Source organism: Oncorhynchus clarkii, chromosome 7 (genome assembly GCF_045791955.1).
Source record: "Oncorhynchus clarkii lewisi isolate Uvic-CL-2024 chromosome 7, UVic_Ocla_1.0, whole genome shotgun sequence".
Taxonomy (NCBI): domain Eukaryota; kingdom Metazoa; phylum Chordata; class Actinopteri; order Salmoniformes; family Salmonidae; genus Oncorhynchus; species Oncorhynchus clarkii.
This window is the reverse complement of record NC_092153.1, coordinates 25,963,389-25,986,037: the sequence shown is the minus strand read 5'-3', so window position 1 is coordinate 25,986,037 and position 22,649 is coordinate 25,963,389.

The window sequence follows — 22,649 nt, the reverse complement described above, 5'->3', positions numbered from 1 at the left end:
ACCCCTCACTTAAATGCCTTGAAAAGAGAAGTAAAAGTGTTTGAATCCACAGGAACTATGCTGCTTTTCTAACATGTAGCCTACAGTACTAACCAATACTATTTTTAAGGGAAAAACGCAGAACCTCTGTACATTTTCTAGAAATAATGGATGACTAACAATAAATTAGGAATACCATACAAAAGTGAATGAATAGGTCAGTGAATCAATTCCTAACTCAAAACCGGCATACATTTTAGGCATTTAAGGCCCTGCAACAGATGTCCTGTCCAGGGGGTGTACTTGTACATCAAGCTGCCTCACACTACAGAAATAGGAGATAGCTGAAAGAAAAAAAATGTCAGCCTAATTTATTGGGTAGAGCCATCTACATACCTGCACTCCACTCTGCATCCTCAGCCAGCTGAACCATCCCCTGCTCCTTGGGGCTTATGTTCTCTGCAATTAAAACAAGTCCTTGGTCACCAGTAAATTCGTTTTTTTGTATTATTCCTGGTCTTGGAGATGTTTGAACATGTTGTTCCAGCCCAGCAGTAAAACACTGAAAAGCCAATCAAGGGCTTGGTAATAAGCTTGTCAGATGTATTAGTGGTAGTGATCAGCTAGAATTAAAATGCGCACAAACACACTCACACACCAACACTCTTTCCCATGCTCCGCCCTCCTCTGTGACAGTCCTGGCATATCATACCTAGCTAGCTAGTTAGCTGTATGTCCTAGTAAACTAGTTAAAGCATTCATGATGAACGTACAACGACCCAGGGTAGCTTAAAGTGACAGCGATCCTGGGTACACTCTTACAAAAAAATACATTCCATTGCATGAGCCACATCAGTTAGCATCATTTGACTGCATCACAATACCAGGCAGCCATTGTGAGTGTACCCATGAGTTTGCCAGTGAATTACCAGGGTTAGAGCTTCCAAGCCCGTTCTACTTAAACAATACGGCCAGAAGGGGTGTGGTATGGTCAATACACGACGGCAAATTGCTGTCCTTATGCACCCAGTTTCTAATTCCCTATAATGCATGGCATATTTGCACGGTATAATTAAATGGCTATAGCTCATTCTTACATGTTTTATGTTTGAGTCGAATTGAAAACATTATTGGCATTGTTGAATTCGATTTTCATTACAAGCTAGATGGCAAGCTAGAACTGATGGTTTGGTTAGCTAAACTAGCCAGTCTGTTTGTTTTGTTACCACGGCAACTACTGTAGCTATCTTGTAAAATTGCTAGCTACATTAGTAGATGTTGAACATACTTGTACTGGCAAATTAATAAATTTCTAGTGGCAAATGTGTTAAATTATAGCCATGGTATGAAAGGAATTAATCAACTCTGGGATCTATACCTTCTCTGGAAAATAATGTAACTGTGTGGGAGGTCAGTTCCACTCTAACATGCTGACCAGACTGGACAAGTCGCTTGCGCGAGCGTTGCAAAATACATTTAGAAATCCATGTTATTCAATTATTGCACCTACACTGCTCGCGTGCGCCAACGAGCGTCTGCACTGCCATAGGCTAAAATAGAAGTCATTCCTATTTCTGACGCAGATCGCACTGCAAGTCCTGCCTCTCCCATCTCCTCATTGGTTTATAAAAGCAGGTACCCCCCATTGAAAGATGGACTGTTTTTCCAGTCGTCGCTATGAAAGTTTAGATGCCAATCACCATAAAAGTTCAAAGATGAAAAAGCCTGGAAGGAGGAGAGATGACTAGAAACTATTCGGGTGACCGTTTTATATGTGGATTAATTGTCGGAGTAGAGGACCTTGTGCATTTCAAGTAAAATAACAACTACATTTTTATGTCCCAGGACAGCAACAGTAAGCTAGCTAAATAGGACAAATTAGCTAGCATGCCATACATGTTTAATGTTTTTCGACCTGTCCCTGTAACGAGTTTCGTCTTCATACGAAGGAGAGTCGGACCAAAATGCAGCGTGTGGTTTACGATCCATGTTTATTAAAAATACGAAACACGAATCTCCAATACAATACTACCAAAACGTAACGAAACCCTAAACAGCCTATCTGGTGAAAAAACACATAGACAGGAACAATCACCCACAAACACACAGTGAAACCCAGGCTACCTAAATATGGTTCCCAATCAGAGACAATGACGAACACCTGCCTCTGACTGAGAACCATATCAGGCTGAACATAGAAATAGACAAACCAGACATGAAACATAGAATACCCACTCAGATCACACCCTGACCAATCAAAACATAGAAAATACAAAGTAAACTATGGTCAGGGCGTGACAGTACCCCCCCCCCAAGGTGCGGACTCCGGCCGCAAAACCTGAACCTATAGGGGAGGGTCTGGGTGGGCATCTGTCCGCGGTGGCGGCTCTGGCGCTGGACGTGGACCCCACTCCATGACAGTTTTAATCCCCCTCCTAAAACGTCCCTAAATAGGTTACCCACCACAATGATAACATGGGACAGAGGGACAGCTCGGGACAGAGGTAACTCGGGACAGATGGGTAGCTCAGCACTGAGAGGAAGCTCAGCACTGAGAAGAAGCTCAGCACTGAGAGGAAGCCCAGGCAGGTAGTAGAAACTACCAGAACCTGGCTGGCTGGCGGTTTCAGCAGATCCTGGTCGACTAGCAGATCTGGAAGAATCTGGTCGACTGGCGGATCTGGGAGAATCTGGTCGACTGGCGGATCTGGGAGAATCTGGTCGACTGGCAGATCTGAGAGAGTCTGGTCGACTGGCAGCTCTGGAAGAGTCTGGTCGACTGGCAGCTCTGGAAGAGTCTGGTCGACTGGCAGCTCTGGAAGAGTCTGGTCGACTGGCAGCTCTGGCTGCTCCATGCTGACTGGCTGCTCCATGATGACTGGTAGCTCTGGCTGCTCCATGCTGACTGGCTGCTCCATGCTGACTGGCAGCTCTGGCTGCTCCATGCTGACTGGCTGCTCCATGCTGACTGGCAGCTCTGGCTGCTCCATGCTGACTGGCTGCTCTGGCTGCTCCATGCTGACTGGCTGCTCCATGCTGACTGGCTGCTCCATGCTGACTGGCGGCCCTGGCTGCTCCATGCTGACTGGCGGCCCTGGCTGCTCCATGCTGACTGGCGGCCCTGGCTGCTCCATGCTGACTGGCGGCCCTGGCTGCTCCATGCTCACTGGCAGCTCTGGCGGCTCCTTGCAGACTGGCAGCTCTGGCGGCTCCTTGCAGACTGGCAGCTTTGGCGGCATCCTGCAGACAGGCAGCTCTGGCGGCTCCTTGCAGACTGGCAGCTCCATGCAGACTGGCAGCTCTATGCAGACTGGCAGCTCCATGCAGACTGGCAGCTCCTTGCAGACTGGCAGCTCCTTGCTAACTGGCAGCTCTAAGCTAACTGGCAGCTCTATGCTAACTGGCAGCTCTATGCTAACTGGCAGTTCTGAACAGGCGGGAGACTCCGGCAGCGCTGTAGAGGCGGAAAGCTCTGACAGCGCTAAACAGGCGGGAGACTCCGACAGCGCTGGAGAGGAGGAAGGCTCCGACAGCGCTGGACAGGCGAGGCGCACTGTAGGCCTGATGCGTGGTGCTGGCACTGGTGGTACTGGGCCGAGGACACGCACAGGAAGCCTGGTGCGGGGAGCTGCTACCGGAGGGCTGGGGTGTGGAGGTGGTACTGGAAAAACCGGACCGTGCAGGCGCACTGGAGCTCTTGAGCACCGAGCCTGCCCAACCTTACCTGGTTGAATGCTCACGGTCGCCCTGCCAGTGCGGCGAGGTGGAATAGCCCGCACTGGACTATGCAGGCGAACCGGAGACACCGAGCGCAAGGCTGGTGCCATGTAAGCCGGCCCAAGGAGACGCACTGGGGACCAGCTGCGTAGAGCCGGCTTCATGGCATTAGGCTCGACGCTCAATCTAGCCCGGCAGACACGCGGAGCTGGAATATACCGCACCGGGCTATGCACCCGCACTGGAGACACCGTGCGCACCACTGCATAACACGGTGCCTGTCCGGTCTCTCTAGCCCCCCGGTAAGCACAGGGAGTCTGCTCAGGTCTCCTACCTGGCATAGCCATACTCCCTGTTAGCCCCCCCCCAAGAAATTTTTGGGGCTGCCTCTCAGGCTTCCATCCGCGTCGCCGTGCTGCCTTCTCATACCAGCGCCTCTCTGCTTTCACCGCCTCCATTCTACGGTAACCTTCCTCGCACTGCTCCAGCGAATCCCAGGCGGGCTCCGGCACTCTCCCTGGGTCGGCCGCCCACCTGTCGATCTCCTCCCAAGTAGTATACTCCATACTGTACTCCTCCTTGGGCTGTTCCTGTTGTTTCTTCTCCCGCTGCACCTTAGTGCGGCTACACTCCCCTGGTTTAGCCCAGGGTCCTCTCCCGTCGAGGATTTCCTCCCATGTCCAGAAATCCTTATTGCGCTTCTCCTCGCGCTGCTCCTGCCTGTTGACACGCTGCTTGGTCCTTTTGTGGTGGGTGATTCTGTAACGAGTTTCGTCTTCATACGAAGGAGAGTCGGACCAAAATGCAGCGTGTGGTTTACGATCCATGTTTATTAAAAATACGAAACACGAATCTCCAATACAATACTACCAAAACGTAACGAAACCCTAAACAGCCTATCTGGTGAAAAAACACATAGACAGGAACAATCACCCACAAACACACAGTGAAACCCAGGCTACCTAAATATGGTTCCCAATCAGAGACAATGACGAACACCTGCCTCTGACTGAGAACCATATCAGGCTGAACATAGAAATAGACAAACCAGACATGAAACATAGAATACCCACTCAGATTACACCCTGACCAATCAAAACATAGAAAATACAAAGTAAACTATGGTCAGGGCGTGACAGTCCCCAAATTAATGTAGTTGGTTCAGAGTTTGTTTTGATATTTTAACCTGCGTGTCGTGATCGTGTTTGGTGTGGGGGGACAAAATAAATGTATTTTCATGATGGGGCACTCGCGCAGCCGGTTTGGGTTCCGTGTAACGCATCGTGGAACACACCTTCCACATTGTTTATTATTTTCCATAGAACGCATAGCCTCTCGTTTACTATCCCTTACAATCCATGTGACATAAATGTGATTGAAATCTGAGTAAGGCAGGGATCCCTAAAAAGACCATGCTCTTTTATAACTAACATTCAGTGGTGGAAAAAGTACTAAATTGTCATACTTGAGTAAAAGTAAAGATACATTAATAAAAAATTACTCTAATAAAAGTGAAAGTCACCCAGTAAAATACTACTTGAGTAAAAGTCTAAAAGTATTTGGTTTTAAATATACTTAATTATCAAAAGTAAATGGAATTGCTCAAATGTACTTAATTATCAAAGTAAAAGTTCAAGTATAAACCATTTCAAATTCCTTATATTCAGCAAACCAGACAGCACAATTGATTTATTTTTTATTTATTGGCAGATAGCTAGGGGCACACTCCAACATTCAGACATAATTTACAAACGAAGCATTTGTGTTTAGTGAGTCTGTCAGATCAGAGGCAGTAGGGATGACCAGGGACGTTCTCTTGAAGTGTGTGAATAGGCCCATTTTCCTGTCAAAATGTACTTTTGGGTGTCAGGGAAATGTATGGAGTAAAAAAGTACATTCTTTTCTTTAGGTATATAGTGAAGTAAAAGTAAAAGTTGGCAAAAATAAAAATAGTCAAGTAAAGTTCAGAAACACCAAAAACCTATTTAGGTAGTACTTTAAAGTATTTTTACTTAAGTACTTTACACCACTGCTAACACTAGGGTGATAAACCCTAAAACTACTGTGCTGCCATCCTGTTAGAAGGTAACAGATTATTTTATTACAATGGTTCAATTGGATTTTCATTGTGTTCAATGGTGTTATTTGCCCCCTAGTGGATGTTTCTGGTACTTAGAAAGACTACGCAAACAGGAAGTAGAGAATTTGTTCTGCACGCATAGAAGCAGCTACAAACAACGCTACGGTGCAGGTCTTTCAATGTAGTTATTTCTTGTCACGCTTCAGCCTTGGAAAATATTTGTTTGTAAGTTCAATTCAAGCATTTAGCTAACGATTATAATCTTGTTATTGATAGAGTTGCTTACATATCAATGTTGGTTGCATTTACTCACAAATTGCAATGCTTTTCATGTATGTCGTTAGCTGTATTACTTTGCTCGTGCGTCATGCAAACGAATTGTAAAATATACAATACTGTAGTTTTGTTACTGTTCCTAGTGTAATATGCTTTGTTATTCTACATAAATGGTTGTACATTATTAGAGTAATGAAAGGAGCCAATTACCATATGAGTAACAATTAGCTATATGGTTTGGCATCATGCCAGATGCATGGTACCTTAGCGCGTGCTTTGTATTTATGTAACTTCAAATGTATAATGTACAGCTACAGTATGTCGGTGTGAATTGAATACTAAAGTATATTATTTTCTGTATTTTGCAGTTTCACAACATAAACGTTTTCAATATATTCATTCAAGAAAAGTCACGCCTTGGGAGTTTTATTGAAGACTTAGTTGTTAGCTATCTGTCTAGTTTTGCATGGGAACGCAACTCAAGGGCAGAATAGTGAAAAAACATCATCACAGCGGGCTCAAGCTCAAGAATAACTGCACACGGTGGTTATGTTTCTACGTTCATCAGCCAACAAAGCCTCTTATCCTAGGGAAGACCAGCAGTCTACGATGCAACAACCAGAGTCAGGTGTTCAACAGAGAGAGATGGAAGAGCCTCTTCAGCAGATCAAGGTCATCAAAACAGTCAAGCAGATCCTCAACGGCGAGTTCTGCAGCCATCAAAGCACGCGCCAAGGTGGACGCAGCACGCGCACAAGTCTCTTATGCTGAGAAGGAAGCTTCTGTGATGAAACAAAGGGCAGAAATAGAGGCCAGCTTGATGAAACAAAAGGCAGAAATAGAGGCCAGCTTGTTGAAGCAAAAAGCTGACCTCGAGGCAAGTTTATATGTTCTCCAAGTTGAGAGAGCAGCTGCTGCTGCGTTGGCTGAAGCTGCAGCCTTTGAAGAAGTTGTAGGATCAGAACGCAGAGAGCTTCGCAAAGAACTAGACACAGGGACACAGCCCTTAAGTCCAGTCCAACGTACATGTGAGTATGTGCAACAACATGCTAGGCCCTACTTTGCTGAACTTCCATTTGAAGTGCAGAAACAAGAGCTTAGTGTTGACACAGCTACATGCCATAATCCAGAAAGTAGCAAACAACGGAGCATAAGCAGAGACTCTCCGTTCAAAAGGAATGAACAGCAGCATGGTGGAAATGGAAAACAAGCCCACTTCCAGTCACACAAACAAAACTTCCCTGAGTCACAAGTGGCACCAGACATCATCAAGTACCTCCTACGCCGTGAGATGGTGAGTTCCGGACTCCTGAAGTTTGATGATCGTCCTGAAAATTATTGGGCATGGAAAGCATCCTTTCTCAATGCGACCAGAGACTTGAATTTATCAGCCGGGGAAGAGTTAGATCTAATTACCAAGTGGCTAGGGGCAGAGTCGTCTGAGCAAGCAAACAGAATTAGATCTGTCCATATTTTCAACGCAACAGCAGGACTTAACATGGTCTGGCAACGACTAGAAGAGTGCTATGGTACACCCGAAGTGATCGAGAATGCACTGTTGAAGAAAATTGATGATTTTCCAAAACTGGCTAACAAAGACAATCACAAACTAAGAGAACTAGGTGACATTCTTCTTGAACTGGAGTGTGCTAAAGTAGAAGGGTACCTTCCAGGCCTCGCTTATCTGGACACATCTCGGGGGGTAAACCCTATTGTAGAGAAACTTCCATTCAGTTTACAAGAAAAATGGATAGCACAGGGATCCAAATATAAGGAGGACTATCGGGTAGCATTCCCACCATTCTCGTTCTTCTCGAGATTCATCAGGAACCAGGCGAAAATTAGAAATGACCCCAGCTTCACCCTCTACACCTCAACTAACCAGGTGTCCATGAAAAGTGAGAAACCTGCCAGGTACAGCAGCAAGACACCTGTGACTGTATATAAGACAGATGTGTCATCTGAGGCCTCAGACCACCAAACCAAACCCAGTAAGACAAAGGTTGAAAACCCTGACCATCACTGTCCAATACATAACAAGCCTCATCCTCTTAAAAAGTGTTGTGGGTTTAGATACAAAACTCTAGATGAGCGCAAATCATATCTCAAAGACAATGGCATTTGTTTCCGATGTTGTGGGTCAGCTCAACACAGAGCTAAAGACTGTAAGGTGTCAATCAAGTGCTCTGAGTGCGACAGCGACAGGCATCTTGCTGCTCTGCATCCAGGCCCAGCCCCTTCATATACAGACACCGCTACAGCAGAGAAAGAGCATGGTGGGGAGCAAGGTGACGATGCTCTTCTATATGTCACCTCAAAGTGTACAGAGATCTGCGGTGAGGCAGTCAATCCAAGATCATGTTCAAAAATATGCCTAGTCAAAGCTTATCCGGCTGGGAAAAGAGAGAAAGCTGTCAAAATGTATGTAGTGCTTGATGAACAGAGTAACAAATCTCTGGCCAAGACAGAGTTTTTCAGTCTCTTCAACATCAATGACAACTCTGCTCCATACACCATGAAGACGTGTTCTGGGGTAACAGAGACTTCGGGCAGGAGAGCCGTCAACTTCATGGTAGAGTCTATAGATGGACACATGCAGCTCACTCTCCCTACTCTGATAGAGTGTGATATGATGCCAGACGATAGGATGGAGATTCCCTCCCCCGACATTGCGTATCATCATCCCCATCTGCAACCAGTTATGGACAAAATTCCAGCAGTGGACCCAGACGCTCCCATCCTCCTGCTCTTAGGACGAGACATCTTAAGGGTACACAAGGTACGAGAGCAAATCAATGGGCCCCACGACACTCCTTATGCACAGCGACTCGACCTCGGGTGGGTCATCGTGGGTGAGGTCTGTCTGGGAACGGCTCACCGACCAGCCAATGTTAACGTGTTCAGGACAAACATACTTCAAAATGGTCGCACATCCTATCTGAGCCCTTGCCCTGACATCATCCAGGTAAAAGAGAACTACAACAGCGTAGCTCAGAAACACATCTCTCCCTCTACAGTGCACTCGAGAGATACAATCAGGCAAACAGGTTTTCCAGGATGATGGAAACAACTGGGTGGCTCCACTACCCTTTCGCCCCACTAGACGTCGCCTCCCTAATAACAGCGAGCAGGCCATGAACCGTCTCACATCACTTCGCAGGACTTTAGACAAAAAGCCTGACATGAAGAGTCATTTTATTGACTTCATGCAAAAGATGCTGGATAACGATCAAGCCGAACCTTCACAGCCACTAGAGGGAGACAAAGAACGTTGGTATCTGTCCATATTTGGTGTTTACCATCCACAAAACCCTGAACAAATAAGAGTAGTATTTGACTCCAGTGCTAAGTGTCAAGGCGTGTCACTTAACGATGTTCTGCTCAGTGGTCCAGACTTAAACAACACACTCTTGGGTGTCCTAATGCGTTTCCGCAAGGATTGCATTGCACTAACAGCAGATGTGCAACAAATGTTTTACTGTTTTGGTGTACGTGAGGATCACAGAGATTACTTAAGGTTTCTCTGGTATGAAAACAACAACCCAGATAGAAACATAACCGAGTACAGGATGAAAGTGCATGTATTTGGGAACAGCCCTTCACCAGCCGTAGCCATCTACTGCATGAGACGAGCAGCGCTACAGGGTGAGAAGGAACACGGGTCAGAACCCAAGCAATATGTAGTGAGGAACTTCTACGTCGATGATGGTCTGACATCAGTAGCTACTACAGAAGAAGCTATCAACATTCTAAGAAAAACACAAGCAATGTTGGCGGAGTCCAATAGGAAACTACACAAGATTGCATCCAATAGCAAAACAGTTATGGAAGCCTTCCCTATGGAGGACCGTGCGAAAGACTTAAAAGATCTGGACCTAGGAGTGGATCCTCTTCCCTTTCAACGGAGTCTGGGACTTTCCTGGAACCTGGAAACAGACAGCTTCTCATTCCAGGTGTCCCACAATGAGAAGCCTTTTACTTGGAGAGGCATCCTGTCCACAGTGAATAGTCTTTATGACCCCCTTGGGTTCGTGGCTCCAATAACAATGCAAGGTAAAGTCTTAATCAGAGAACTCTCTTCTGATCAGAGTGAGTGGGATGCCCCTCTTCCCACAGAAAAAGAAGAGAAATGGAAAAAGTGGAAGCAAGTCCAGTGTCTCGCTGACACCTTTTGGAAAAGGTGGAGACAAGAGTACCTGACAACGCTGCAGAGATGCAGAAAATGGACAGCAGAAAAGCCAAATGTAAAAGTGGGAGATGTTGTCTTATTGAAAGACAGTCAGGCACACAGAAATGACTGGCCAGTCGGGCTTGTGGTAAAAACCTTTCCCAGTACTGACAAAAAGGTTAGGAAAGTAGAACTAAAAATTGTCAAGCAAGGAGCTGCTAAGGTGTTTCTGAGACCAATCTCAGAGATAGTTATTTCTTGTCACGCTTCAGCCTCGGAAAATATTTGTTTGTAAGTTCAATTCAAGCATTTAGCTAACGATTATAATCTTGTTATTGATAGAGTTGCTTACATATCAATGTTGGTTGCATTTACTCACAAATTGCAATGCTTTTCATGTATGTCGTTAGCTGTATTACTTTGCTCGTGCGTCATGCAAACGAATTGTAAAATATACAATACTGTAGTTTTGTTACTGTTCCTAGTGTAATATGCTTTGTTATTCTACATAAATGGTTGTACATTATTAGAGTACTGAAAGGAGCCAATTACCATATGAGTAACAATTAGCTATATGGTTTGGCATCATGCCAGATGCATGGTACCTTAGCGCGTGCTTTGTATTTATGTAACTTCAAATGTATAATGTACAGCTACAGTATGTCGGTGTGAATTGAATACTAAAGTATATTCTTTTCTGTATTTTGTAGTTTCACAACATAAACGTTTTCAATATATTCATTCAAGAAAAGTCACGCCTTGGGAGTTTTATTGAAGACTTAGTTGTTAGCTATCTGTCTAGTTTTGCATGGGAACGCAACTCAAGGGCAGAATAACTACACTGATATTCTGGGGGGTTCGGAACCAGGGAGTATAAAATAATATGCCCGTGCCAAAAGGCAGGCACCTTATTCTCCATATAGTGCACTACTTTTGAGAAGCCTTGAGAAGCCTACTTTTATCACAGCAACTGGTTTGATACATTCACCTCTGAAGGTAAATAATATACTTACATTCAGTAATCTTGCTCTGATTTGTCATCCTGAGGGTCCCAGACATAAAATTTAGCAGTTTTGTTTGAAAAAAATCTATTTTTATATTCAAATGTAGGAACTGGGTTCTACAGTTAGAGCTCCTGCTGGCCCCCCTTCCCATCTAGATGTGTGATGGTGAGTGTATTTTCTGTAGGGAAGCTAATTATCCATATTTATGATATTCCTGTGAGTGTGTAAACTATTTTTTTATTACTATCGAATTTTTGTATTTTCTCTATAGCTATGTGCTTGAAAATGTATAAATTTACCAATTCGGCACATTTGGGAAGACCTGATTCAACATTTTGAACAATAATGCAATTATTCATTGTAGCAGTCTAAAACTTTGCACAAACTCTGTGGCCATCTAGTGGCCAACATCTAAATTGCGCCTAGACTTCAAAGTGATATATTAGCCTTTCTCTTGCATTTCAAAGGTGATGAAAAAAATGTATTATTGAAAACACATTTTGTTTTATGTATTATCTTTTACCAGATCTAATATGTTATATTCTCCTACATAAATTGTATATTTCCACACACTTCAAAGTGTTTCCTTTCAAATGGTATCAAGAATATGCATATCCTTGCTTCAGGTCCTGAGCTACAGGTAGTTAGATCTGGGTACGTCATTTTCGGTGAAAATTTTAAAAAAGGGTCCAATACTTTAGGCCTAGGCGTCCCGCTAGCGAGACAACTTCCGGTAAAACTGGAGGGCGCGAAATTCAAATAAATAATCATAAAAATTGTATATGTATGTATATTAAACATTTAGGTACATATAAGTGTCTTATATCGGTTGAAAGCTTAAATTCTTGTTAAACTAACCGCACTGTCCGATTTACTGCAGCTATTACAGTGAAAATATGCCATGCGATTGTTTGAGGACGGCACCCCACATCAAAATATTTTTCCACCGGCACAGGTTTCAGAAATTCACAAATAGCGATTAAATATTCACTTACTTTTTGAAAATCTGATTTGTCATCCAAATGGCCCCAGCTATAACATGTAGAGTCGTTTTGTTAGATAAAATCCTTCTTTATATCCTGTTATATCTGTTTTGTTGGCGCCCTTGATTTTAGTAAAAAAAAATGTTGTACCTATTTAATGCGGCAAGTCATTTAAGAACAAATTCTTGTTTTCAATGACTGCCTAGGAACAGTGGGAACAGAACGACAGATTTGTACCTTCTCATCTCGGGGATTTGAACTTGCAACCTTTCGGTTACTAGTCCAACGCTCTAACCACTAGGCTACCCTGCCACCCCAAATCCACTCGTTCAACATGCAGAGAAAGGAATCCGAAAATCTACCCTTAAACTTTGTTTCAACAAGTGTTTCACTCCTCAGATACCCTAAAATGTAATAAAACTATAATATTTCTTACGGAAAGAAGTATGTTCAATAGGAAACCGATTTTAGCAGGTGCGTGCTGTCTTCATGGCGCACGCAAACACGAATTTCCAAGACTGTGCCCCTGTGTGAAAACGGTTATTTCTTATTTGTTTTTGAAGTTACAAGCCTGAAACGTTGAACATAGACTACTGACACCCTGTGGAAGCCACAGGAATTGCATCCAGGGAGCTCATTTTCAATATGACCTTATACTGCCATTCTAAGAGGATGGTCTCTCAAAAATAAAAAAATCTGGTTGGTTTTTCTTTGGATTTTCTCCTAACATATCTATTGTGTTATATTCTCCTTCATTATTTTAACATTTCTACAAACTTCAAAGTGTTTTCTTTTCAATAGTACCAATTATATGCATATCCTGGCTTCAGGGCCTGAGCAACAGGCAGTTTACTTTGGGCATGTCATTCAGGCGGAAATTGAGAAAAAATTAGCCTTAAGTTAAGAGGTTAATTAAAACCAATTATTTGCTACGATATCAGTCTGAGACAATTACAACACATTTCCTCAAAATAATCCATATGGATTAGCACTTCATGCTGGACTACACACACTGTCTGAAAATAGATGTGTTGAATCATGGCACTGAAATAACCAAAATCCTTCATAGTTATAAACTTACTAGAATTACCCATTCTGAGGAACTTCTACCCCTTTCTAGTCATTCTATTTCTGAGCGAAATGGCAAATTTTCTCCCTCATTCTCTGGAGCAGCAGTGTTGGCCAACCACATGCCAGTGGTATGTCATCATTTCATGTTAAGATTTGACCTTGATTGCCTCAGTTGTTTAATGCACCATTGACTAGCGCCGCAAAATCCCCTTAAACACAGAGCTACCATCAGGATAGGGTCCTGTTGGCAAACGCACAGGATCCTCTGGTGTGTGTGTGTGTGTGTGTGTGTGTGTGTGTGTGTGTGTGTGTGTGTGTGTGTGTACTCTGTGCAGTCACCTACAATATGAGCATTGTCTATTGTTTGATGTTTATGCATATGGGCAAATTTATTACAGGTGTGAGCATGAAGCCTAGTGTGTCTCAGCTTGGTCTCATAGACTAGACATAACACAGTATATGTACATCCGAAAACTCAGATCAGTATGATATGTTTGCTAGGGTTACATAATACAGAAGGTTACCAAAGGCAAGAAGGGTGGATGGGTGGGAGTATAACGCGAAAGTCTAGCAACCCAAAAGTTTGTGTGTTCAAATCTCATCACGGACAAATGTAGAATTTCAGCTACTGCTAGTGAACCATAACCGCTAACGTTAGCTAATTCTAATTTGTAACATCATACATTTGCAAATTCATAACGTAATTCTATGTTTTTCAAATGTGTAACATATCATACAAATGGTCATTTGTAACATATCATATGAAATGGAACATATCCATCTAAATAGAGTCTTTTAGATTTACGTACAGAATATTACGAAATGCTCTGAGACCAGGTGGTGTGTATAGGTCTCTGTGTGTGTGCATCACCTCCAATGATAATTCATCAGCACTACTTGAAATCCAGCCCTGGCGAGGATAACCATAACATTAGGTAGAAAGGGCAGAAAAGGTAATGGCATCTTCCATAAAAACCGCGACAAGTTTTTTGTTCAATTCATAGTGTCAAAGCTGACATGTTTCAACCTCGATCTGTGTTGTCAAAGCTTACTTTGTTTTTGGATAAACATTCGGTGTTGGACTTGCACCATCGCCAGAAATCCTTGTAGAATAACAGAATGGCAGCTGTGACTCACAACAAGACAGTCGTTCCTTTACTTCAAACAGGGCTATGTTTCCTTATTTTCAACGTCGCTGACTTTTCGAGAGAAGACATCATCATTGTGACTTTTACTGTGCGTAAACCACCAGAGTAATTGACGTTTCCCAGAAGTGTCCATTAAGTCAAATCTACAGGGGCTTCTACATAAGCGTCACTAGACATGTGTGATGTAATTTAAGTGTGTGCACATGTGTTACTCCGTAATCGTGATGGGCATTTACGGGACATTGTGACTATTTCAAACAGTCTACACACGTACATCCCTGTCATGGTAGTGTTCACAGTCATTGTCTGTTTGAAGCTCAGCACATTTTTTAACTACTTTTTACCTTTATTTTATCATGTTAATTTGTTTTTATCCTCACGCGGGACTGTAAGTGAACTACTGGATTTGGTCACGAGGGAGCGTAGAGATTTTTGAACTAGAGCCAATGATGCAGACCACCTCCTCTGAAATTCTCTCGGTCAAAATGAACACACCCACAAAATCATGATTTGTCCAAATAATCAGTGATGCATAAACCAGCCTACCAGAATGATTGTTTCTTGTTTCCCTCGTATCCCATAAATTCCCAACAGACGTCAGTTTGTTACTGATGTTGGGAGAGATTAGGTACAGCTATATTTCATTATTGTCAACATCAGACTGACAGAGAAAACATAATTGTGACTGTGTAACAACATCAGAGTCAGTGAGCTTGTTCCCCTGAAGTGGCCATTAATAGTCAGAACTACATGGGCCTCCATGTGAACGCCATTAGATGTGTGTGACATCATGAAAACGTTAATGTGTTACTCAGTACATGTTTTACTTGTGATGGGCATTTACGGCTAATTAATTAAAAACTTCTTAGGGCTAGGCCCCTTTTTTTTCTCAATTTCTGCCTGAATGACGTGCCCAAAGGAAACTGCCTGTTCCTCAGGCCCTGAAGCCAGGATATGCATATAATTGGTACCATTGGAAAGAAAACACTTTGAAGTTTGTAGAAATGTTAAAATAATGTAGGAGAATATAACACAATATATATGTTAGGAGAAAATCCAAAGAAAAACCAACCAGAGTATTTTATTTTTGAGAGACCATCCTCTTAGAATGGCAAGTATAAGGTCATATTGAAAATTAGCTCCCTATATGCAATTCCTATGGCTTCCAGAGGGTGTCAGTAGTCTATGTTCAACGTTTCAGGCTTGTAACTTCAAAAACGAATAAGATATAACAGTTTTAGTAGAAGGACACAGTCTTGTAATTTCATGTTTTTGTGCGCGCCATGAAGACAGCACGCACCTGCTAAAATCAGTTTCCTATTGAACATACTTCATCTGTAAGAAATATTAGAGTTTTATTACATTTTAGGGTATCTGAGGATTAATAGAAATTTATTTTGACTTGTTGAAACAAAGTTTAGGGGTAACTTTTCGGATTCCTTTCTCTGCAAGTTGAACGAGTGGATTACCCAAATCGATGGCTCCAACTAAACAGACTTTTTGGGATATAAAAAAAAGATTTTATATAACAAAACAACACTACATGTTATAGCTGGGACCCTTTGGATTAATTTTTTTTTTTTAAAGTAAGTTAATTAATCTCTATTTGTGAATTTATAAAACCTGTGCCGGGGGGAAAATATTTAGATTTAGGGCGCCGTCCTCAAGAAATCGCATGGAATGTTTTCGCTGTAATAGCTACTGTAAATCGGAGAGTGTGGTTAGATTAACAAGAATTTAAGTTTTCAACCGATACAAAACACGTATATGTACCTAAATGTTTAATAGCCATAATTTTTATGATTATTTATTTGAATTGCACGCCCTCCTGTTTCACCGGAAGTTGTCCAGCTTGCGGGATGCCTAGCCCTAACAGATTTTAAGAGCAATCTTGCATCCATAACTGTCATTATATTGTTCACCCATACTGTAATCATATTTCAGTGTGTGTGTGTGTGTTTGTGTGTGTCTGTTTCTGAAGTCATCAAAGTATTTTTGTTATTCCCGAATGTGAATTCAAGCCTGCGTTTGTTTGCATGCACACATGGGAGTGTATATGTTTGGTGCACGTATTTCAGTGTATTCTCGTATGTACCGTACATTAACGTACCGCACGTGTGTGTTCCGGTCAACATGCCATTACTCAACACCATATGCTGTTCTTCTCTTTTCTCACTCTTTTTGCCACTCACATTTGTTCTCACATCCTCTCTTTCTCTCTCTTGCTCTCTGTTGTTTTCTCTAACTTCCCCTCCCCTCCTCTCTACCTCATTTTCTCTTGCTGTCTCATTCTATATTTCTTCTTTCTTTTTTCCCCTCCGTCTGTTTATTGAAACGTGGGAACATCCTGTACAGCCGTTCCTTTTCTCCTCCTCCTTGTTTCTTACTTTTATTTCTCCTGTTCTCCTCCTCTCTCCAGTAATCACTTCATTAGTACCAGACGTCCCCTCTCTATTCTTTAGCTCTACCCAATGCTCAGCCTACGTCAGCAAAGCCTAATGGCACACCCTGTGGGTGGACGGTGGTGGAGAGTGGGATTACGCAATGCTGTGAGACACAGATGTTCTCTGTGTGGGGTGACGAGACGTAAGACTCTGGGGCTTGGGACACTTGTTTGGGGGAATGGGTAGCATACCAACTAGGGCAATGTTGATGGTTAAAAGGAATAGTTCCCCCAAATGATTAAAATGCTAAAAAGTTGACATTTGGAGACAGTGGCCAGGGAAACAAAACCAAAGCATGCATTGCTGTCTTACCTTGCCCGTAGACGGCTTACATGGTAAGGAAACCAAATGTATTTTTGTGATTTGGGTGAACTATCCCTTTAAGGCTTTGTTTTTAGTCAAGGTTGTAAGGGAAACTCCCTCTCTTTCTCGCTCTCCTTAAAAGACAGGCTGGGCTCATCCAGACCAAATGTATGCTTCTCATAAACCCGTGGCTGATTCACTGCCTCTCTCATCCTCCATCTGTACACAAAAACATGTTTTTATTCTCAAGGTACATGTCTGCGTGCCATAAAAGGCAGCCAGGTCGCCCGTGATACAAGTCAGCATTCAACGATCATCCATGTCAAAGGACTTTGGGAGATAACGTAAATCGGCCAAAATGTAGCAAAATTTGATGTATTATTTATTTTTCACATTGGATAAAAGTAAAGACTCAGAGCTAGAAAATGGCAAATAATAGACTACAGTTGAGGAACAATGGGAAAGTAAATTCTGCTTTGAAGGTTGATAAACTTGTAACCTCACTTTTGAGAAAATGTCCCTTGTTTTGGTAAACCTACCGGAGAGCTCTTCTTTGTCTATACCCATTCAGCATCGTTCACACCCTTAGCCCCACCCATCTGTTTAAGGATTCACATGTGAGGCAGCGTACTAAATAACATGTCAGAGCAAAAACCAAGCCATGAGGTCGAAGGAATTGTCTGTAGAGCTCCGAGACAGGATTGTTTCGAGGCACAGACCCCAAGAAGGTCCCCAAGAACACAGTCCTTAAATGGAAGAAGGTTGGAACCCCCAAGACTCTTCCTAGAGCTGACTGCCTGGCCAAACTGAGCCATAGGGGGAGAAGGGCCTTGGTAAGGGAGGTGACCAAGAACCCTATGGTCCCTCTGACAGAGCTCTAGAGTTCCTCTGTAGAGATGGGAGAACTTTCCAGAAGGTCAACCATCTCTGCAGCACTCCACCAATCAGGCCTCTATGGTAGAGTGGCTAGACGGAAGACACTTCTCAATAAAAGGCACATTACAGCCCTCTTGGAGTTTTCCAAAGGGCATCTAAAGGACTCTCAGACCATGAGAAACAAGATCCTCTTGTCTGATGAAACCAAGATTGAACTCTTTAGCCTGAATGCCAAGCGTCACATCTGGAGGAAACCTGGCACCATTGTTACGGTGAAGCATCATGCTGTGGGGATGTTTTTCAGCGGCAAGGACTGGGAGAATAGTCAGGATAGAGGCAAAGATGAACGGAGGAAAGTACAGAGAGATCGTTAATGAAAACCAGCTCCAGAGCTTACAGGACCTCAGACTGGGACGAAGGTTCACCTTCCCTAAGCACGCAGCCAAGACAAGGCAGGAGTGGCTTCGAGACAAGTCTCTGAATGTCCTTGAGTGGCCCAGCCAGAGTCCAGACTTGAACCCGATCAAAAATCTCTGGAGAGACCTGAATGTTTAAATTGTCACTTTTACCTATCTTTATTGTGGGAAAATAGCAGGCATGTTGGTGTCAAGTGTCAATCATAGAGATAAATAGATAAATACATCTAATTTCAGTATAGATATTGAGGGCTTCCACCATTTAAAAGTAGTCAACAGGGTGGAGATTCCTATGGGTTGGGTGTAATGGCAGCCAATGATCAGAGAGCATTGTCTTCTTCCTAAACTTGTGTTAAGGTATTGTCTGAGATCATGAGCCAAGATGAAGATTTCAACCAGGACATTGGTCCCAAGATCCAGACCCAGTAAGTTGTGACCATGACAAGTCTACAGACTGCAAATATGTGGTCTCGAGAGGTCTCAAGACCAAGACCACAAGATCAATGGGCCCTTTCTTCAATTGTAAGAAACTCTAGTCGAGTAAACTCGACTAGAGTATAGTGCAGTACAGTAGAGCACAATGCAGTCCAGTAGAGCACAGTACAGTACTGCACAATAGAGTAGGGACCAGTACAGTAGAGCACAGTACAGTAAAGTAGGGCAGTGGTTTTCAACCGTGTGCTGTGATATTTTTCCTAATCTTGATCATTTTTGTCACACTCACTTCTAAATGTGACCCGTGGAATGAACGTGGGGATTTTGACTTGGGAGCACCCGTGCCACTCAGAGAATACATTCAATGGCACACATGGTTTCATCTGTATCGTTATGGAGCTGTTGCTGGAGCTGTTGTTAGATTTTTATAATTTGAGGGCCGCGCAATACGAGCAAAGTCATTTGTATCATTTTACATTGCCTGTGAGAACCATTTAACACAGGCAAGTCTGATGAGGCTTAGCAGTACCACAGCCTCTGCCAAATAACCAAACCGAGCAGGGCTTTGTGTCTGTGGTGGCACCTTTACAATGCAGAAAACCGCTCATATCTACATGTCGACCTTTCCGTTCAAAAGCAACACCTATTTTACCTGAGTTTTTCGTCCCATAAGAGATTTGCAAAGTGCTCTTAAATGAGTATACACAACACAACCATCATACGTAAAGGAACTATGGAAAAACTTGAAATAAACCCTATTTATTAATCTACTAAATATTCTTGTCACAGAAAATGGATGATTTGCAGTATGGATCAAATGAGATGGAGGTCATTACCACTAAATACATTGTTAGGAAACGTTTAGGTGTGCCACAGAATGTTTTATTCCGCTGGGGTAGGATACAGTACAGTAGAGCATAGTACAGTAGAGTATAGTAAATTACAGTAGAGTACAGTACAGTAAAGTATAGCACATTATAGACTTCTATGTTTTGCCTAAATAGATGTCGATGTTTGAGTTCGTAGAGTGTTGGAGCCCCTATGGCTATGCACCTCAGTACTCTTTTTTTTTTGGTGAAGTGTGCACTTGTCCACTACCCATGTGGTGGTCCTCTGTATCTCAGTTAGTAGAGCATGGAGCATGCAACTTTAAAATGGAGATAGCCTCATTGGTGCTTCCCTTGCTGTCACAGAAGCCATAATAGCACGGATACAAAGAGGAGATCTCTATATATCTCTATGGTGTCAACTGTTTCTGTTGTAACTATTTCGGTTGGGACAATTTGAAGTTATTTTGGATTTGAAAGAATCCCCATACCTAGCATACAGTATAGTATGTCTGGTAATCTTTCATTTGGACAGATGTGCATCCCAGCAAACATATATTTTAGTCCCAAAATCATACTTGACATATTTCTTGATATATTAGATGTTCAGTAGTGACACTTCTTAAAAACACATGAAGGTTTACCAACTTGCTCACACATTTTCTACAAAATGGAAATACAGTAGGTGTAAAAACAATGTCTTTACACTATATTCATTTAACAATATGTTTGTTATTGCCCTGGATTAAATTATAACATAGCATGATGTAAAAAAAAAAGACTTAACTGTTTTCTTAAATTGTTGTTTTGGGGTGGGGCTGTAATTTGCTCCACTTCTGTACAATCACCCATATAGGGAGTAGAGTGCCTTTTGGGACACAGCCTGTACATACCTCCTGTACATACCTCCTGTTACCTATAGGGGGTGTCTCACTGAGAGGCCTCTACATCTTCATTGCACTACTTAGGCCTGGGTTTGACTGTGGCGGGATGGTATCCAGGGACGGTATCCAGGGTTGTTCCAGTGTTTTGCCATGGCAACGTGGCTCAAGGCCCGCCAACTGTGTTTGCACTGCACACAGCTGTGTGAGTTAGAGGAGATTGGCGGTGGGCGCGGGGCCTAACGTCAACAACTCTACACAAACAGTCCCTTCTTCAACCAGAAAGAGAGAGAGAGAGCAGCACCTATATCTTCTGTACAGATTCTGCCAGACCTGGGCCCTGACAGTAAATCTCAGTAAGACAAAAATAATGGTGTTCCAAAAAAGGTCCAGTCGCCAGGACCACAAATACATATTCCATCTAGACACTGTTTCCCTAGAGCACACAAAAAAAGATACATTCCTCGGTCTAAACATCAGCGCCACAGGTAACTTCCACAAAGCTGTGAACGAGCTGAGAGACAAGGCAAGAAGGGCCTTCTATGCCATCAAAAGGAACATCAAATTTGACCTACCAATTAAGATCAGGTAAAAAATCCTTGAATCAGTTATAGAACCCATTGCCATTTATGGTTGTGAGGTCTGTGGTAAGCTCACCAACCAAGAACACCAAATTGAGACTCTGCATGCAGAATTCTGCAACAATATCCTCTGTGTACAACGTCAAACACCAAATAATGCATTCAGAAGAGAATTAGGACGATACGCGCTAATTATCAACATCCAGAAAAGAGCCATTCAATTCGACAACCACCTCAAAGGAAGCGATTCCCAAACATTCCATAACAAAGCCATCGCCTACAGAGAGATGAACCTGGTGAAGAGTCTCCTAAGCAAGCCGGTCCTGGGGCTCTGTTCACAAACACTGGGATGGCAGGTAACCAAGTGGTTAGAGTGTTGGGCCAGTAACCGAGAGGTTGCTGTTTTAAATCCCTGAGCTGACAAGGTAAAAATCTGTCATTCTTCCCCGTTAACCCACTGTTCCCTGGTAGGCTGTCATTGTAAATAAGAATTTGTTCTTAACTGACTTGCCTAGTTAAATTTTAAAAATCAATTCAAAAAACACAACTAGACCCCACTGGGCCCCAGGACAGAAACACAATTAGACCCAACTAAATAATGAGAAAACAAAAAGATAATTACTTGACACATTGGAAAGAATTAACAGAAAAACAGAGCAAACTAGAATGCTATTTGGCCCTAAACAGGGAGTACATAGTGGCAGAAAAACTGACCCAAACTTAAGGAAAGCTTTGACCATGTACAGACTCAGTGAGCATAGCCTTGCTATTGAGAAAGGCTGTCGTAGGCAGACCTGGCTCTCAAGAGAAGACAGGCTATGTGCACACTGCCCACAAAATGAGGTGGAAACTGAGCTGCACTTCCTAACCTCCTGCCAAATGTATGACCACATTAGAGACACATATTTCCCTCAGATTACACAGATCCACAAAGAATTTGAAAATAACCCCAATTTTGATAAACTCCCATATATACTGGGTGAAATACCACAGTGTGACATCACAGCAGCAAGATGTGTGACCTGTTGCCACAAGAAAAGGGTCACCAGTGAAGAACACCATTGTAAATACAACCCATATTTATGTTTATTTATTTTCCCTTTTGTACTTTAACTATTTGCCTATCGTTACAACACCGTAGATAGACATAATATGACATTTATTGTTTATTTAACTTGTGTTTATTATCTACTTTACTTGCTTTGGCAGTGTTAACATATGTCTCCCATGCCAATAAAGCCCTTAATTTTAATTTAATTGAATTGAATTGAATTGAAAGAAGAAGTGAGGAGGAGGAGAGATGTAGGGGGCAGAAAGATGGAGGTGGAGGTACAATATCACCATAGGGATGTGGGGTTACTGTATCAACTGTAGCATCAGGGAGTAGGGTATAATTGCCCTTAGACATTGATCTTTGGTCAGTTTAGCATTTTCCCAACCAATGTTTAAGGTTAAGTTTG